Raw genomic sequence first — 17,513 nt, forward strand, 5'->3', positions numbered from 1 at the left:
CAGCAGCAGCAAGCCTTTATAAGGCAGATATTTTATAAATGGCATGAGGCTGAAAACCAAGTATCTAACACTTTTCATAGCAAACCATTTGGCTCTGGTTTGAAACATCATTTTCCCATATATGAATGTGTCTTCTACTGGACTTTCTCTTCCATTGACTTACTACATCATCCTTACTGCAATTTACCTTTTTAAATACCTGGTAAAGAAAGTTCTCATAATTAATTTTTTCTCCCAATTTGTTATTTCTTATTGTTATTACCACCCATTTATTCTGCTACATGAAATTTATCAGTTTATCACATTCTTACCTAAAATTCAGATCATAATTGAGATTCCATTTTAATTACATATTAATTTGAGCAGGACTAACATTTATAAACTATTAAGCCTTTCCATCACACCATTACATTGTAATTGAACTTTATTTTCCTCAAAAATAGATGGTACACATGGAATGGATACACTTTCCTCTTCCCTCCCCTCTCCATTTCCATCCTCCCACAACCCTTAACCCAAGGTTTTGTATCCCGAAAGCCATTCTGTTTCATAGTAGAAAGATTTCAGGTTTGGGGGTTCACACCTGGCTACATGAAAGGTATGTGGCTTGGAGAAATTACACTCTCAGCTTCCTTCCATGGCAGATGGCTGTTAAAGTTTATCTGTGTAATCTTTACCTGTTACAATTGCAAGTCCTTGATTACTGGTATTATTATAAATGTTTTCTGATTCAGAAAGATGCCTGTTGGTGTGTAACTTGGTGTTCCTATAAGATTGTATTAGCTCCATGAATATTCCAAACTAGAACAAAAAACTTAAAAATTGTAGGAAAAGTGAAGATTGCATTGATTTTTCTATGTTTCATTACTAAGCAAAATACAGCAAGACAGTCTTAATAGGAAAAGGCCCTATTCTGGCAAGACAGTGACTCTTTGCCAACTCAGTCCTCCCGTAAACTTCTACCCTGAAACATGTCCACTGCTGCCGTTAACAAGCGAGCGGATTGTCAGCGGAGATGACACCCAAGCACACAGACACCAAGAGGAGTACGGATGCACCGAGCACTCCTCCCTGAACACATCTCAGGCGTCTGTGAAACAAGGCCTCTTCTCAACCCTTCCCACTAAGGAGGAGGGGGGTTACATTTACAAACTGGGCAACTTGGGGGGAAGAACAGGTGCTAGTCACCAAAAGTGAAGCCCAATGTGCTTAATCCCCCTTCCCACGTGCCTGAGATTGTCTCCCACTGAAATAACCAGCAAAGCTTAGCACAATCTAAAGAAAAAGGATTCTACACAGGTGAGTGTTTCTAAATGAGGCACATAATAATAGCACAGTCGGCCTGCTCTTCTCCATTTAATGTACTGCAGATCAGGACCTTGCCTAGAAAGTGCATTTAAGCATGAAAATTCTCAGATATTTGATTAGGAAAATTAGATAAGCTGTATGGACAGTTGACTACTTTTGTAACTCCCATTTCTTTTTCCTTCTTTTTAACTTTAAACTATGCTTCCTTACAGAAATAAATACAATTATCAGCTACAGTAGAAATTATTTTCAACTAACTCAGTAATAACAGAAACGTTGATTAAAACCTGAATAACTAGTATCAAGCTCACGACTTTGAAACACATATTATCAACTCTCAAGATACATTCTCAAAAAACATTTCACTTATTATTTATACTTACATAAAGGGTCCAACCAGTCCATCCTAAAGGAAACCAGTCCTGGGTGTTCTTTGGAAGGACTGATGCTGAGGCTAAAACTCCAATACTTTGGCCACCTCATGCGAAGAGTTGACTCATTGGAAAAGATTCTGTTGCTGGGAGGGATTGGGGGCAGGAGGAGAAGGGGACAACAGGATGAAATGGCTGGATGGCATCACTGACTTGATGCACATGAGTTTGGGTGAACTCCGGGAGTTGGTGATGGACAGGGAGGCCTGGCGTGCTGTGATTCATGGGGTCGCAAAGAGTCGGACACTACTGAGCGACTGAACTGAACTGAACTGAAGGGAAAAAAATGGAATCAGTGATAGATTTTATTTTCCTGGGCTCCAAAATCACTGTGGATGGTGACTGCAGTCATTAAATTAGATGCTTGCTCCTTGTAAGGAAAGCTATGACAAACCTGAAGTGAAGTGAAGTCGCTCAGTCATGTCTGACTCTTTGCGACCCCGTGGACTGTAGCCCACCATGCTCCTCCGTCCAGGGGATTCTCCAGGCAAGAATACTAGAGTGGGTTGCCATTTCCTTCTCCAGGGGATCTTCCCAACCCAGGGATCGAACCCAGGTCTCCCGCATTGCAGGCAGACGCTTTAACCTTTGAGCCACCAGGGAAGCCAAACCTAGACAGCATATTAAAAAGCAGAGACATCACTTTGCTGACGAAGGTCTGTATAGTCAAAGCTATGTTTTTTCTAGTAGTCATGTATGGATGTGAGAGATGGACCATAAAGAAGGGTGAGTCCTGATGCTTTTGAATCATGGTGCTGGAGAAGACTCTTGAGAATCCCTTGGACTGCAAGGAGATCAAACCAGTCAATCCTAAAGGAAATCAACTCTGAATATTCATTGGAAGGACCGATACTGAAGCTGAACCTGCAATAATCTGGCCACCTGATGCGAAGAGCTGACTCATTGGAAAAGACCCTGATGCTGGGAAAGATTGAAGGCAAAAGGAGAAGGGGGAAGCAGAGGATGAGATGGTTAGACAACATTGATGACTCAATGGATGTGAATCTGAGCAAACTCTGGTAAGTAGTAAAGGATAGGGAAGCCTGGCATGCTGCAGTCCATGGGGTCGCGAAGAGTCAGACGTGACTTAATGACTGAACAACAACAATAACAAAATATATATTTACACATTTACATATATATATACATATACACACAGTCTTCAGAATTGATTTTTATTTGAAATAATTATAGATTTATAGGATATTGAAAAAAAATGAACAAGGAAGCACCATGTACCTTTCACCCAGTTTCCTCCAATCGTTGCTGCTGCTGCTGCTAAGTCGCTTGAGTCGTGTCTGACTCTGTGCGACCCCATAGACGGCAGCCCACCAGGCTCCCCCGTCCCTGGGATTCTCCAGGCAAGAACACTGGAGTGGGTTGCCATTTCCTTCTCCAATGCATGAAAGTGAAAAGTGAAAGTGAAGTCGCTCAGTCGTGTCCGACTCTTCGAGACCCCATGGACTGCAGCCTACCAGGCTCCTCCGTCCATGGGATTTTCCAGGCAAGAGTACTGGAGTGGGTTGCCATTGCATTCTCTGATGGTTATCTCTAGCATAATTGTGGTGTACTATCAAAACCAGGAAATTGACATGAGTACAATCCACAGAGCTCACTGAGATTTCACCATGCTCACATGCACTCATTTATGTCTGCATGTATTGTGGGGACAGGGTGTGGTGGTTATAGTTATCTGAAATTGTAGCACAGGTGGAGATCTGTGTAACCACAGTCAAGATACAAATGTGTTCCATCACACACCACCCTCCCGTCCCCAGTTATAACTGCACCCACCACCCTTCCTTCTCCCTCTGTAACCACTAACAACCACTAATCTGTCCTCTTTCTCTACTGTTTGTTTTAAAACCGTTAGATAAATAGAACCAGATAGCACATGACCTTTAGAGATTAGGCTTTATCCAAATGCATAATTCCATGAGATTCATCCAACTTGTGTGTATAAACAATTCATTCCTTTTTATTGCTGAGTAATATTCCAAGGTGTGGATGGACCACATTTGTTGAACTATTCACCCACTCAAGGATTTGGTTATGTTTCCAATTTGGGGCTATTACATATTAAGCTGCAATGAATATTCATTAACAGCTTTTTGAGTGACAGGTTTTCTTTCTTCTTGGATAAATGCCAAAGAATACAATTGCTGGGTTGTGTCATAACTGCATATTTAACTGACCATAAACCGACAACTTATTTTCTGTAGTGACTATACTACTTTGCAGTCCCACAAGCGATATGAGTGCTCCAGCTTCTTCACACTTTCCAGCCAGTATTGGATGCTGTCACTTTCATTATAGTCATCCTGATAGATGTTTACATAGTGAACATCTATTCATGTGTTTATTTTATGGCCTGTGCGTTATCTCTTTTGCCTATTTTACTAATTTCTAATTTATATAGTCTAGATCCAAGTCTTTTGTCAAATATAGTTTGCAGAAATTTTCTTTGAGTATACAACCTGTCCTTCTTTCTTCTTCACAGAATCTTTTGCAGAGCAAATATTTTAATTTTGGTGAGGTCCAACTTACCAACTTTTCCTTTCATGAATCATGCCTTTGATGTCAAGTCTAAAACCTCTTTCCCTAAACCTAGGTCCTAAAGATGTTCTATGTCTTCTTCTAAAGTCCATTTTGTGTAAATGTTTATATATGTCTGAGGTTTAGGTTGAAGTTCAACTGCTCCATCATCATTGTTGGAAAGAACAACCTTCTTCTACAAAGTTGCTTTTGAACCTTTGTTAAATATCACTTCGGCCTATGTGTGTGGGTCTATTTTCATATTCACTATTCTATTCAGTGATCAATATGTCTATCCTTCCACCAAAACCCACTGAGTTATGGTTATATAATTATCACAAATATTCTAGAGGGTGTTGCTCTCTCACTGTTTTCTTCTTTTTGAAGATAATTTGATTAGCTCTCCTTGCCCCTGTGCTTTTCCATGTATTGTTTAAAATAAATTTATCTATGTCAACAAATATCTTACTGGGATTTTGATAGGAATTGCATAAAACTTACACATCAATTTGAATTAAAGTTTTACTATGACGAGTCTTCCAATTTATCAAACAGATTTCTCCATTTATTCAGGTCTTTTATTTCTTTTGGGCTTCCCTTGTGGCTCAGCTGGTAAAGAATCCACCTGCAATGCAGGAGACCTGGGTTTGATCCCTGGGTTGGGAAGATCCCCTGGAGACGGGAAAGGCTACCCACTCCAGTCTTCTGGCCTGGAGAATTCCAGTCCATGGGGTCGCAGAGTCAGACACGACTGAGCAATTTTCACTTTCACTTTTGTTTCTTTTCAGTACTTTATAATTTTCCACATACAGGTTCTATGACTGTTTTATGAAGTTTATACCAAAGTATTTCATTTTCTTGGAAGTGAGTTTGAATGTTTTTATTTTAATCTCAGTTTCCGTGTCTGCTATTACTATATAGTTATCGGACTGATTTTCATGCTGATCTTGTACCCTAAGACCTAGAACTTATTAGGGCTAGGACTTTCTATGTAGATTCCCTGGGATTGTCTACACAATGGTGTCACCGACCATCTACCTCGGTGCCATCTACACCGACTCTCCCCTTTCAGTCCGTATGCCCTCTCCTTTTCTTTCTTGCTTTGCTGAATTGAGCAGCAGAAGAAAGGTGAGAGTGTCTTTGCTTCATTTCCTATGAAGCAAAGTGAAGTCTTTGCTTTATTCCTGATTTCAGAGGGGGGAGAAGTCCTTCACCAGTAAGCACAATGACAGCTACAGTTTTTGGTATATTCTCTTTACAGATGAAGGAAATTTTCTACTCTTAATTTGCTGAAAATTTTTATCATGAGTGAATGTTGTATTTTTCGAGTGCCTCTTCTGTCTCTATTGATATAGCATGTGATTTTTTTTTCTTATTTAGCCTCTTGATATGGAATTACGGATTGACTTGTGATCACTGAGCCCACCATTTATTTACCTAGAATGACACGTGGACATGGTGTAGAATTCCTTTCATACATTGTTGGACTTGGAATATAAATATCTTGCTCAGAATTTTTGTGACAGTGTTCTTGAGAGCTTTACTTTTTTGGTTTCTCCCTGTGTGCTGTCTTTCTCTGGGTTGATATCAGGGCAATAACAGCTTTATAAAATGAGTCAGGACCTGTTCCCGCCTCTTCTGTTTTCTAGAGGAGACTGTGTACTCTAGAATTTAATTCTTCTTTAAATGTACTCTACAATTCTCCAGCAAAATTATTTGGGCCCAGAGATTTCTTGTTTGAGAACTTCCAATTACAAATTCAATTTCTTTAGTCACTAATGAAATATTCAACTTATCTAATTCACTTGGGTATGTTTCAGTAATTTATGATTTTTAAAAACTGGTCTTTTTTTGTTAGGTTGTTGAACTTAATTGTGTAAAGTTGTTCGTTTGTACTATTCCCTCATTTTCCTTTAAATGAGTGCAAGATATGGAATGATAATTCCCGTTTCATTCTTGACATCGGTGATTTGTCTTTTCCTGTTATTCCTATCCACAATTTAGCAATTTAATCAATTTTTGGAAAATTCAACTTCATATATGATCAGTTTTTCTCTACTATTTTCTTATTTTCAATTTCATTTATTTTTACTCTTATTTTCACATCTGCTTGTACATCTGCTTGGTTTGGGTTTACTTTGATATGTCTCTTCTTGCTTTTAAGGACTTAGAATTGAAAGCCCTCCCTTCTTTAAAGTAAGCATTTAGTGCTACAACTTTTCATCTCAGCAGTGCTTTAACTGTGTCACACAAATTTTGATAGGCTGCATTCTTACTGTCATTCAGTATTATGTATGTTTTTATTTCCTCTGAGACACCTTCTTGGACTTGTGGACTATTTAACAGTTTACTGTTTAATTTCCAGGTATTTGGAGATTTTCCTGTTGTTTTTCTGCACTGATTCCTAGTTTGATTCTGTTGTGGTTAGAAAACTACATGATATGAATGCTTTTAAATATGTTGAGGTTTGCCTTATGACTCAGAACATAATTTATACTGTGGAATACTCGGTGGGCACTTGAAAAGAATCTGTATTCTGCTGTGGTTGGGTAAAGTGTTCCTTAAATGCCAATCAATTCTTTGGTTCTCAGCCTTCTTTATGGCCCAACTCTCTTATCCATACATGGCTACTGGAAAAAACATAGCTTTGACTATATGGACCTTTGTCAGCAAAGTGATTTCTTTACTTTTTAATATGCTTTCTAGGTTTGTCATAGCTTTCCTTCCAAGGAGCAAGTGTCTTTCAATTTCATGGCTGCAGTCACCATCTGCAGTGATTCTGGAGCCCAAGAAAATAAAATTTCACCGCTTCCACTTTTCCTCCTTCTATTTGCCATGAACTGATGGGACCTGAGAACACTCCTGACAGTCCCTTGGACTGCAAGGAGATCCAACCAGTCAATCCTAAAGGAAATCAGTCTTGAATATTCACTGGAAGGACTGATGCTGAAGCTGAAGCTTCAACACTTTGGCCACATGATGCAAAGAGATGACTCATTGGAAAAGACCCTGATGCTAGGAAAGATTAAAGGCAGGAGGAGAAGGGGGCAGTAGAGGATGAGATAGTTAGAAAGCATCATTGACTCAGTCAGTCAGTTCAGTTCAGTTGCTCATTCATGTCGGACTCTTTGCAACCCCATGAATTGCAGCACACCAGGCCTCCCTGTCCATCACCAACTCCTGGAGTTCACTCAAACTCACATCCCTCGACTGAATGGCAATGCCATTCAGCCATCTCATCCTCTGTTGTCCCCTTCTCCTCCTGCCCCCAATCCCTCCCAGCATCAGAGTCTTTTCAAATGAGTCAACTCTTTGCATGAGGTGGCCAAAGTCCTGGAGTTTCAGCTTTAGCATCATTCCTTCCAAAGAACACTCAGGACTGATCTTCCTTAGAATGGGCTGGTTGGATCTCCTTGCAGTCCAAGGGACTCTCAAGAGTCTTCTCCAACACCACAGTTCAAAAGCATCAATTCTTCGGTGCTCAGCTTTCTTCCCAGTCCAACTCTCACATCCATACATGACCACTGGAAAAACCATAGCCTTGACTAGACGGATCTTTGTTGGCAAAGTAATGTCTCTGCTTTTTCATATGCTATCTAGGTTGGTCATAACCCTCCTTCCAAGGAGTAGGCGTCTTTTAATTTCATTGACTCAATGGACTTTAATCTGAGCAAACTTTGGGAGATACTGAAAAACAGGGAAGCCTGGTGTGCTACAGTCCATGGGGTTGCAAAGAACTGGACACAACTTAGTGACTGAACAACAACAACAAATGTCAAACAGATCCTGTTGACTGAGGTGATGTTTAGTTCTTCTGTATCCTAGGAGCTCATCCACCCATTTTACTTGGTAGTGGGTAGAAAATTAGCTCCCTGTTTGACTGAAACCTGTTTGTGCTGAAACCATGGGGAGGGAGGTATGTAGTTTTTGACTAGTGTTTGGCTGAAATTGAGCATGTATTATCAAAAAGTTTCTGTTTCTGGTAAGCAATGCTTTTCCTGATCATCTGGCTAAGAAGCTTTTTTTGGAGTTACTTTTCTCTGTGTTTGTTGGTAGTTTTAGGCAGTAGGCTTTCCAATACACTCTCTGGAACAAATGAAAGGCAAAAAGAAGACCTAGGGATAACAACACCAAGTCACTGCCATGTCCCAAGGTCCACAGGCAACTGACCTTCTTTCAACCTTTAGAATCTTCCCATGTTTGCTTTTTGTGTTACAACAGAACTTTTTATTTGTAAGTGGGAAGGCCAGGAGGAATGAGGGAAGATTACTCCATCTTGGCTGGAATTAGAAATCTGTTCAGAGGGTTTTAAGAAAAGCTTCATTTAATTCTTCCTTTCTGTTTTCACACCTTTTAGTTGCATTCTTGCTTATTAACACTTCCACCAGAAGGAAGGCAAGGAAATAGAAGGAGCTAGAATTCCAAATCTTCCATTTGCTACTCATCAGTAACTCTGGAAGAGGTCCAGTGAAAAAAGAACTTGAAACTACTTCCTAACATGAAATTTTCAATAATCTATGGATGTAGATTATTCATTCAAACCCAAGACCTCAATTAACAGTAGAAGAACACTAAAGCCTTAGACCCCATTCATTGCCTAGACACTGCCTTTCAAATGTTTTCTATATGAAATTGCTCAGAGAACAATAAAGTTTCCCAAAGCTTGTTTATTTCAGATATTATGATAGATCAACTTTTTTTCTTAAGTTCTACTGATAATAATGAAGCACTTTGTTCTTTTTTTCCTCTAAAATTACGTTTTATAATATGCAATTAGCATCTGGGAATAGGGGAAGTCTCTATAGTTTTTCAAAATCTTTCTAGACTATGGAAAAGTCATGAACTACTAATGTTGAAAGCTATATGATGCATTTTTGTAAGAGTTTTCCAAAATCTGAGCATTTGTATTTTTCATTTTAGCAAATTAAAAAAAATTTTTTTATGATAAAGCTATCCAGAATTCATGGGATTCCTTCCTTTCCTTAACAAACCAGTTTACAATTTATGTTAATCAAATATTTAAAATATCATAACCTTTTGGGCTTCCCAGATGACTCAGTGGTAAAGAATCCACCTGCCAAGCAGGAGATGCAGGTTCAATCCCTGGGTCTGGAATATACCCTAGAGAAGGAAATGGCAACCCACTCCAGTATTCTTGCCTAGAATATCCCACATAGCCTGGTAGGCTACAGTCCATGAGGTCCCAAAGAGTGGGACACAACTGAACAACTAAACAGCAACAGCAACAACAATAACCTTTTAAATATCAACTGACAACATTGGCAACAATGTGGAAATTCAAGCTAGAAATGCACTGGAATTTATCCAGAACAATTGCAGATGGAAAGGTACATTGTTTCAGAGTCTATGGTTTCCAATTCCTGGAACAAGGCCCAGAAGTAATAACAGAGTAGTGATCAGATTCCCTTCAGTGTAAAAGAGCTCTCTAGACATAGAAGGTCATGAGATAAAGGATCTTAAACTAACCACCTGTCCACCTTCTCCTCTTAATTTGGAATCTGATGTTTGGCTCCAAATTTTCATCATTTCCCAATATTATCCAAGCTCTCTGGAAAAAAAAAATCACACAATATATCTAATTCATTACTGCCTATCTTAAGTGTCTGTGCCACTGTTGATTCAGCATCCCAATAAATGAAATTTGGTTATTGCACTAATTTCACAACCACTTCTCTAGGTTTTAAATTGTCCAATTTGTTCCTTTTCTAGCTAATTTCATATTTTTATTATTTTATGAATAAAAACTGTGCTTTTGAACCACACTCAGAAAGTCTTATCTCCATCTCTAATTAACTGATAGGCTATGCAACCTGACTTCTAATTGGTACTTGGCAAGAAGAGAAAGTACATATTAAATAAGGGCTTTTAGCCAAGACAGCACCCCTGCTCCCCCTAAGAAATATAATTTTCTGTATAAAAAGCATGCTTTGAAGTATTTTCCATAATTCAAACAACACAGTGTCTGTCACTTTACCAGCAGACCAAGAAACTCTTAATACCCACTCCTTCTTTCTGAGATTCTCCTTTATAATCATGTAGTTTATCCAGGGTAAAAACAGTGACTTTAGGGGATACAAATCCATGGACTGTGTCCTGCCATCTCTCACAATTTCACAATTATTCCCACAATTACTCATTGGGTGCTCTCTGTTAAGAGTGTTTTAAATGGTTCCATATTTGCCCCACAGCTTTCTTTATAGTGATGGTCTCCTTGGAGAGAATAGATCTTTGTCTTCCTCTGGCCGTGTCTATGAATAGAACAGGATCACTATCAATACTCATCTTCAACACATCTATTTATGGCTGGTAGTATGGAATATATGGAAGTAAAAGGATATATACTATGGTCAAGGAAGGATGTCTACAAGTGAAAAAACTTGAGACCAACAGAAAAGCAACAGAAAAAGAAATATGTTAACACTGTACTAAGGATTAAAATAATCTGAAGTTGGGCAAACATAGGGCTGATTGACCTTATCACAGGAAGAGCTCTGCTCTTAGATTCTGGGAGGCACCAGTGTCAAGTCCAAACCCATCACAGTCATCCAGTGCTACCACTTCTTTTGTTCTTGCACTTTCTCAGAAAGAACCCTAAAATCACCCCTTGTACAAACCAAATGGTGAAGGCTCTGATATGTACTGAGAACCTCAAATCTGCTCCAGTCTCTTTTCTTGGAGCTCAGAAGATGTCCACTGACACAGCCCACAGGCTCTTTTCCCTAGACCTTGGAACTAGTTCTTAATCTTAGCATCCCAGCCACAGTGGGCATTAACTCCAGGTACCCCACTCTACCACACCCAGAGGCACTCTGGAGTCATTGAGGGCTCCCATCCTAAAAAAGGACAAGAAGGACCAAGTGGTCATACAACACAAGTGGAACAAGAAGAGAGGATAATCATAGATTTAAGACAGATCACAGATCCCTACATTTGAGGGCTCCAAACTAGTGTCATGTGAAAAAGGGAGTCTTCAATACATTATCAAAATTACTGTGCAACACCATGAATAATTAGACACTAGAGAAAGAGGAAAGAGATGAAAATTATCTTCAGGATTGAGTGACAAGGTGGAAAATCACAATTCAGGAGGCTGGCAACCAAGATTTGACATGCCACAGAGTGATTCTTAATTACCCCTTTTACACACAGTCCCCAGCACTCACCAGCAAGGATAGAGACAAGGGCTACAGGTTGATACTCATCCCAGAGACATACAGTCAAGGAAAATGACTGTAAAACAGAATTCAGCAGTTAGGGGCCGCACAGTTATGGGAAGCTTAGAGTGTCTCTTTTAAATACAGATTCTTTCTTTTTCCCATTAAAGACTACAAGAAAGAACCTAATGGAGAGGAAGATATGTTGCAAAGCAAACAGTGAATGTGGGCACAGGAAAAGCCAAAATGCAGAGCACAGAGAGCAAGAATAACTTCTGATAGGAGGAGAGACGCCTTCCTCTGAGAAAGACATGTGGGCAGAGCCCATGCATCCTGCCAAAGAGGAGGAAGTAAACCCATACTATAATCTTCTCATTTGAGCTCAACTGCGAGGAAAGATGGGAAGTGAGAGGGGAGGCCTTAAGAAGAGACAGAATGCTCTGCATGGTGAAGACGATGAATGTTAAATAATAAAATTATTGGGAGACTTCTTGTAGTCAGAGACCATTTCTCCTAGTTGGGTGACCAACATCATTTTGAAAGCTGGGCAAGGGCTAAACACAACCATGATGTCAAAGGGCTGGAGAAACTTCAAATAGATTTCTTTGGCATCTAGAAGGTAAGGTAGAATCAATGCTTAAGGACAGGATGAATGAAATTAAAACTGTTGACAGGCAGGAGACTGGGAAAGACAAGTGACAGTGAAACGAGTCTTCTCAAAAGCAGATGGCAAAAGTGTGATCTTGAAGTTTTTTTAAAAAAAGAAAAGATTAAAAAAATAAAACTCAGGGGTAGGTGAAAATTTTTATAAAATGATAGTGTTCCTGAATGGTTTTCACTGAGATGCTATTTCCGAGCATGACAGCAGGATTCAAAATAGGTTGGTGAGGAAAATGGTTACCCATTCATCTCATAAACAATATGGAAAAATCCAAAATAAATTTAGATTTAAACTACCTTCCAATTAAATGTTAACCATCACTTAATTTTTTTTCTCTGCATCAGCAGACCAAACTTTGGATCAAATGAAATAATAATCTGATTTTTTCCGCATTAACTACAGAAAACAGTCACCTGAAATGTTACTCAAGTAGGCAAAGTAAGTTAATACTTCATTAAACAAAACCTCAAGTTTACCAGATGCAGCCATCATGTCAGCCTCACTGCACTCCTGACACACAAGACCTGCCCACGCCAGGACCCAGGACTTCCCTACACGTACACAGCCAGAGGCCCCACACACTCAAACATCAAAAGGGCCCCACACACTCAAACATCAAAAGGACCAAAGTGCTCCTCAGTTATAGAGATTAAATATGGGGCTACACTGTATTTGAAATGTATTGGTAAAATCTGGGCATCCATATAAAAATGGAGGTAAAGTCTGATGTACAAAAGTAAAGTCTGATGCTGTAAAGAACAATATAGTATAAGAACCTGGAATGTTAGGTTGATGAATCAAGATAAATTGGAAGTGGTCAAACAGGAAATGGCAAGAGTGAACACGATATTTTAGGAATCAGTGAACTAAAATGCAATGGAACGGGCAAATTAACTCAGATTACCATTATATATACTACTGTGGGCAGGAATCTCTTAGAAGAAACGGAGTAGTCATCATAGTCAACAAAAGAGTCCAAAATGCAGTACTTTGGTGAACTCTCAAAACAAAAGAATGATCTCTGTTAGTTTCCAAAGCAAACCACTCAATATCACAGTAATCCAAGTCTATGTTCCAACCAGTAATGCTGAAGAAGCTGAAGTTGAATGGTTCTATAAAGACCTATAAGAACTTCTAGAACTAACACATTAAAAAGAAGTCCTTTTCATTATAGGGGACTGGAATGCAAAAGCAGGAAGTCCAGAGATACCTTAGAGTAACAGGCAAATTTGGCCTTGTAGTACAAAATGAAGCAGGTCAAAGACAAACAGTTTTGCCAAAAGAACACACTGATCATAGCAAACACCCTCTTCCAACAACACAAGAGAAAACTCTACACATGGACATCACCAGATGGTCAATACCGAAATCAGATTGATTATATTCTTTGCAGCCAAAGATAGAGAAGCTTTATATACTCAGCAAAATCAAGACCAGGAGTTGACTGGCTCAGATCATGAACTCTTTATTGCAAAATTTGGACTTAAATTGAAGAAAGAAGGGAAAACCACTAGACCATTCAGATATGACCTAAATCAAATCCCTTATGATTATACAGTGGAAGTGACAAATAGATTCAAGGAATTAGATCTGATATACAGAGTACTTGAAGAACTATGGACAGAGGTTCATGATAATGTTCAGGAGCCAGGGATCAAGACCATCCCCAAGAAAAAGAAATGCAAAAAGGCAAAATGGTTGTCTGAGGAGGCCTTACAAATAGCTGAGAAAAGAAGAGAAGTGAAAGGCACAGGAGAAAAGGAAAGATATACCCATGTGAATACACAGTTCCAAAGAACAGCAAGGAGAGATAAGAAAGCCTTCCTCAGTGATCAAAGCAAAGAAGTAGAGGAAAACAATAGAGTGGGAAAGACTAAAGATCACTTCAAGAAAATCAGATATACCAAAGGAATATTTCATGCAAAGATGGGCACAAAAATGGAAAGAAATGGTATGGACCTAACAGAAGCAGAAGATATTAAGAACAGGTGGCAAGATTACACAAAAGAACTATTAAAAAAAAAAAAAGATCTTCATGACCCAGATAACCACAATGGTGTGATCACTCACCTAGAACCAGACATCCTGGAGTCCAAAGTCAACTGGGCCTTAGGAAGGATCATTACTAATAAAGTTTGTGGAGGTAATGTAATTCCAGTTGAGCTACTTCAAATCCTCAAAGATAATGCTGATAAAGTGCTGCACTCAATATGTCAGCAAATTTGGAAAACTCAGCTATGGCCACAGAGTGGAAAAAGTCAGTTTTCATTCCAATGCCAAAGAATGCTCAAACTATCACACAATTGCATGCATTTCACACACTAGCAAATTAATGCTCAAAATTCTCTAAACCAGGCTTCAATAGTACATAAATTGTGAACTTCCAGAAATTCAAGCTGGATTTAGAAAAGGCAGGGGAACCACAGATCAAATTGCCAACATCCATTGGCTCATCAAAGAAGCAAGAGAGTTTCAGAAAAATATCTACTTCTGTTTTATTGATTGTGCCAAAGCCTTTAACTGTGTGGATCACAACAAACTGTGGAAAATTCTTCAAGAGATGGGAATACCAGACCACCTGACCTGCCTCTTGAGAAACCTGTATGTGGGTCAAGAGGCAGCAGTTAGAACTGGACATGAAACAACACACTGGTTCCAAATCGGAAAAGGAGTACGTCAAGGCTGTATATTGTCACCCTGCTTATTTAATTTATACGCAGAGTACATCGTGAGAAATGCTGGGTTGGATGAAGCACAGCTGGAATCAAGATTGCCAGGAGAAATGTCAATAACCTCGGATACTCAGATGACACCACTCTTAGGGCAGAAAGCAAAGAAGAACTAGAGTCTCTTGATGAATGTGAAAGAGAAGAGTGAAAAAGTTGGCTTAGATCTCAACATTCAGAAAACTAAGATCATGCATCTGGTCCCATCACTTCATGGCAAATAGATGGGGAAACAATGGAAACAGTGGCTGACTTTATTTTTCTGGGCTCCAAAATTACTGCAGATGGTGACTGCAGCCATGAAATTAAAAAACACTTGCTCCTTGGAAGAAAAGCTACGACAAACCTAGACAGCATAATAAAAAGCAGAGACATTACTTTGCCAACAAAGTAGTCTAGTCAAAGTTTTGGTTTTTCCAGTAGTCATGTATGGATGTGAGAGTTGGACTATAAAGAAAGGTGAGCACCAAAGAATTGATGCTTTTGGACTGTGGTGTTGGAGAAGACTCTCGAGAGTCCCCTGGACTGCAAGAAGATCCAACCAGTCAATCCTAAAGGAAATGAGTCCTGAATATTCATTGGAAGGATTGATGCTAATGCTGAAACTCCAAAACTTTGGCCTCCTGATATGAAGAACTCACTCATTGGAAAAGACCCTGATGCTGGGAAAGACTGAAGGCAGGAGATGCTTGGATCTCCGAGTCATGTCCATCACTGACTCAATGGAGAAGAATTTGAGTAAGCTCTGGGAGTTGGTGATGGACAGGGAAGCATGGTGTGCTGCAGTCCATGGGGTCACAAAGGGTCGGACATGACTGAGAGAGTGAACTGATATAAAAATGGTCAACTCTGACCTCAAAGCCCCCGAAAATAACTTTTTTACAGTGTCTTAGGCTTGATTTCTGATAATTTTAGTACTCAAATATAAAAGTTATTTGGGGAACTATAATTTATTCTGTTTCATTCAAAACAGTGACCTGAAGTTGTGATGTTCCTTATATATTTATTAGAATACCAAATATAAAATTAAGATAAAGTCAGTTTTTATATAAAGCCAAATTAATGATATATTTTTCTTGTTAGATGAGACTGTGCTGGAGTCATGGTAAAGTGAAGAATAGTTTTGGGGTTTAACTCAATTTTATAAGCTATTGTTCTCTTTCCATTAACCAAAAGATACACTTATTCTAGAATATTAAATATAAAACAGTTTTTAGGCAACTCAGTGGATCCCAAACAAACAGATCATTTCTTTAAAGCTACTTGGTTATGTGTATCAAACACCTAAAAATATTCATACTATCTGACTCAGTAATCCTCCTACTGAAATATTTCTCAAGAAAAATATGCATAATAATTTACACACAAGGATATTCATCAAAACACCATTTAGTGTATCAGAACAAGCAGCTAAACATATAATAGGATAATATTAATTATACACTGCCACCCCACTCCAGTACTCTTTCCTGGAGAATCCCATGGCCGGAGGAGCCTGGTAGGCTGCAGTCCATGGGGTCGCTAAGAGTTGGACACGATTGAGTGACTTCACTTTCACGCAAGAAAATAGCATATAGTTCTTAAAGTATCTGTAAAATATGTTCAGTATGGAAGTGTCTGTAACATAAAGTTACATGCAAAAGAATGATAAAAACTTACCCATATAGTATGTAAAATACACATTTATATTACATGTGCGTGAAAAAAAAAGAAAAAAATACATCCAAATGTATTTTTCTATCTGTTCTAAATTTTCATAGTGGGGAATTTTTTTTTTTTATTTTGGAAAACAATGGACACTTTTATTTACTTCTGTTCTTCTTATGTTTTCCTTTGAAAAAAGTGGAACTACTGGGAGTGTTTGCGTCTCTAAAGTGGAGCTCATCATCCTCCTAGGGGCAGCCACCTATGGTACAGAGTCAAGGTGGCTCAGTAAAGGTGCAGTGAGTACCTAAATTCTCAACAGGCAGGCACACTGCTGTCCCCAGCCTTCTTTTCACAATATAAAGTCAGAGAACATTCCTGCACCCAATGTTAAGAACACGGCATGCTAACACAAAGTCACATGTTATATAGAAAACTCCATGGGTGTTGTGATCATTTACAAAGTTCACAGCTGGATAAGGGAGAATTTCTGCCTTCCTTCTCACTTAAAGATTCTCCTTCCTACTTGCCTCCTGTCACACTTAAAGAGAACATTTATCAGAGTATCTGCTAAGGCCTGCAGCTCTGCTAACACCTTGGGTTTCAGAACTTGTTCTGCTCAGGCTGTAAAACCTCTTAGTGACTCTGTACCGTAGGTGGCTCCCCCCAGGAGGATGATGGGCTCCACTTTAGGGACGCAAACACTCCCAGTAGTTCCACTTTTTTCAAAGGAAAATATAAGAAGAACAGAAGTAAACAATTTAATTTTGCACAGTATAAACTGGCATGTATCTGCTTTTTAATTACATATGGCCAAATGTCCCAGTATCTTGATCATTTCAAGAGAAAAAAACAACATCCAGTTTCTTGTCACACTTTTACCATTTCAATCCCATCTGTAGCTCCCTTATGTCTTTTCCGTGCCGTCTAGTCCTATTCACTCTCCTCCAAACTGCTTTCCAGAACACTCTCAGCATCTCCTCTTTTCTCATCCCCACCTTCACCATCACCGACCCCCATATCTGGCACAGGC

At 39.1% G+C, this 17,513-nt stretch overlaps 1 protein-coding gene across 1 annotated transcript in view; it reads right to left on the reverse strand.

Annotated features, from left to right (window-relative positions):
* Window positions 1–17,513, reverse strand: part of GABRB3 (gamma-aminobutyric acid type A receptor subunit beta3) — a 283,275-nt gene that overhangs the window by 249,737 nt on the left and 16,025 nt on the right. The window lies entirely within an intron of this gene.

The sequence above is a fragment of the Bubalus kerabau genome, chromosome 19 (assembly GCF_029407905.1).
Source record: "Bubalus kerabau isolate K-KA32 ecotype Philippines breed swamp buffalo chromosome 19, PCC_UOA_SB_1v2, whole genome shotgun sequence".
NCBI classification, from domain to species: Eukaryota; Metazoa; Chordata; class Mammalia; order Artiodactyla; family Bovidae; genus Bubalus; species Bubalus kerabau.